Below are 2,722 nucleotides of genomic sequence, written 5' to 3' on the forward strand. Positions count from 1 at the left end.
ACCAACCTTACCAATGTAACGTGTGCAAAAGGCTTTAATCACCAATCATCCTTTATTCAAGATTACAGAAATCATCTTGGAGCAAATGTTACAGAGTTTAAGATTGTGAGGGAATTTTTTTTCCCCACTTTTTAAAAAGTTTTTCTTCGATAGAATGAGTGGGAGGGTGCAGAAGCAGACCCACACACAGAATGAAAAGCAGGTTCAGGCTCCAAGGTTTTGGCACAGACAGCTCAGAGCCTGATGCAGGGCTCGAACCCGTAAACTGCTATATAATGACGAGGTGAAGTTGGATGCTTCACTGACTAAGCCACCCAGGCACCCCAAGACTGTGAGAGAACTTTTAAGGACAGCTCAACGCTACTCCACACCACAGAATCCACATTGAGGATTAACGATACCCAAGTAAATAATGTGGCAAGACTTTAGCCAATGCTGATCCCTGATTTCGTGTCAGAGAATGTGTCATAGAGATGATTTTTCACATAGAAAGATTCTGGAAAGCCCTTTAATGGTGCTCAAGCCTCATTCCACACCACCAAATTCATACTTGAGAGATCCTTACAATTGTAGAGAATGTGGCAAAACATTTCACTCAGCTCAAGCCTTACTCACCATCACATTGTTCATACATAGGAGGAACATTGCAAATGTGATGAATGTAGCACACCCTTAGGTGGAAGTCCTACCTTATTCAACATCATAATTCCCATATGAGAGGAAAACTCTAAAATGTAAAAAGAATGACAAAGCTTTCATCTGGAACTCAATCCTTATTCAATATCTCCAAATGCATGTGAGTTCAAACCATTCAAACTTAATGCATGAGGAAAGCCCTTCTTCATAAATATACCATGTGGAAAACATCAGAGAGTACCAAAAGGAAAGTAAGTTGAAAGATTGAAGTATTTAAAAATATATTTAACTGAACATAAAATGTCAACACGTGTCACAGGATTCACAGCAGAAAGCAGTAAGTCTGTGTATTCAGACATTACATCAAAATACTTATTAGCAGGAATAATACAAAGGTAAACATTTAGATAATGTATATGCTTATGCTTTAAATGATAAAAGGGATGGCATTTTGCATACATATACTCTCAATATTTTTACATTAACTCTTTAAGATTTGTGACTAGTAAACATTAGTATGCTTCTTATTCTCAAATCACTTCAGAAAATTCATTTATTCCTAGTGGGTGTGTGAACGTATGTGGCTGAGTATTGCTACATCAATGATATGAGTTCCCTTCTTTCTTAGGTGGGACTCATACATATGTAATTTTCCATGGAAGGTGAAGAAGAAGAGTTGAATAAAATCTAAATGGAGATGCTTTCTGTGCCTCTAACCTTGCTGTAATTATCATGAAAGAGGTGTTCAGGACACCATTGTCCATTTATTTCAACTAAAAGTGTGTATCACAAATAAAATGTTGCACTAAATGATCTTTAAGGGAAAGAGGGTCAGTCCACTGAAAAACGTGATGCAGGTTCATCATAGCAATAGTTACAAGTTCAGAATATCAATATCAATGTCAATATCCTGATGTAATTGAAAGGAAGAAATCTTCACAGATATCAGAAAGAATATAGCAAAACCTTCCTAAAATAGCTAGGATACTACATTCACATTTTTGAACAATCACCTCAGGCCTGAAAGAATTTCAGTAGGCAAACTTAAGCTGTACATAACTTAAAATAGACTGTCGTGTCTTCTTGAATCTTCATGGTAACCATGGAGCACACTGGTAATCGATACCCAAAAGATAAAGAGAAAAGAATCAGGGTTTACCATTCTTGAAAATCATCAGATCACAAAAGTAAAGAGAAAATGGATAAGAAAGGGAGCAAGAATTCTAAAGTAGCCAGAAAACCATGGAAAGAATGACAACAGTAACTCCATTCCTGTATCAATACTTCCTTTAAATATAAAAGGACTAAATTCCCAATCAAAAGATAGAGATTGGCTGAATGGAAAGAAATCCAAGACCCAATCCTATGTTGTGTTCACACTCAGCCTGAAAGTGCAGATATTCAAAACGATATTGCATGCAATCGGAAACCAAAAGAAATGGGGTAGCTATGCTTCAGACAAAATAGACTTGAATGCAAGGACTATAATAAGACACGGCAAGGTCAGTATTAAACAAATGGGTCACTTTGTACATGGTTTTTAGTTAATGCGCCATTTGGCAGAAGGCAATAAAGTCTCCCCCTGTTTTGGTTTTGGAGGACAATAATAGTTTGGTTCTTTAACTCATACTGACACATTGAAAAGAAACACCTTTTTCCGTAAGTGTGGGTGGTGTTTGTGCAGATGCCTGAATTGTAGTTTGTGTAATGTTTCTCCACATGTGTATCTTATGACGCCTTGAAATGGCTACTTGATATTCAAAAACCGATTGCTACCTTTAGAGGGCTGGGGAAAATAAAAAACAATAAATGACAATGTGAGAAAGACTATTGGTTCCAGATTTTGAAGTGTGTGGGAAAATACTGTTGCAATGACAATCTTGGTAATTTACTGCAAAAGCAGCCAATAGTTGATCAAAACCAAATTGTACAGGCTAATACATCTTTCCCAGAGTATTCACTTTTCGAACACCATGCTATTGTACCTCGCAATTTTTTTCACTCACATGTTATTTACTTTTCATTGTTATCTACTCTTTTTTTTTTTTTTCAACGTTTATTTATTTTTGGGACAGAGAGAGACAGA

Source organism: Lynx rufus, unplaced genomic scaffold (genome assembly GCF_022079265.1).
Source record: "Lynx rufus isolate CCGP_SWC_20201006 ecotype Redwood Valley unplaced genomic scaffold, mLynRuf1.p SCAF_16, whole genome shotgun sequence".
In the NCBI taxonomy this organism is placed as follows: Eukaryota; Metazoa; Chordata; class Mammalia; order Carnivora; family Felidae; genus Lynx; species Lynx rufus.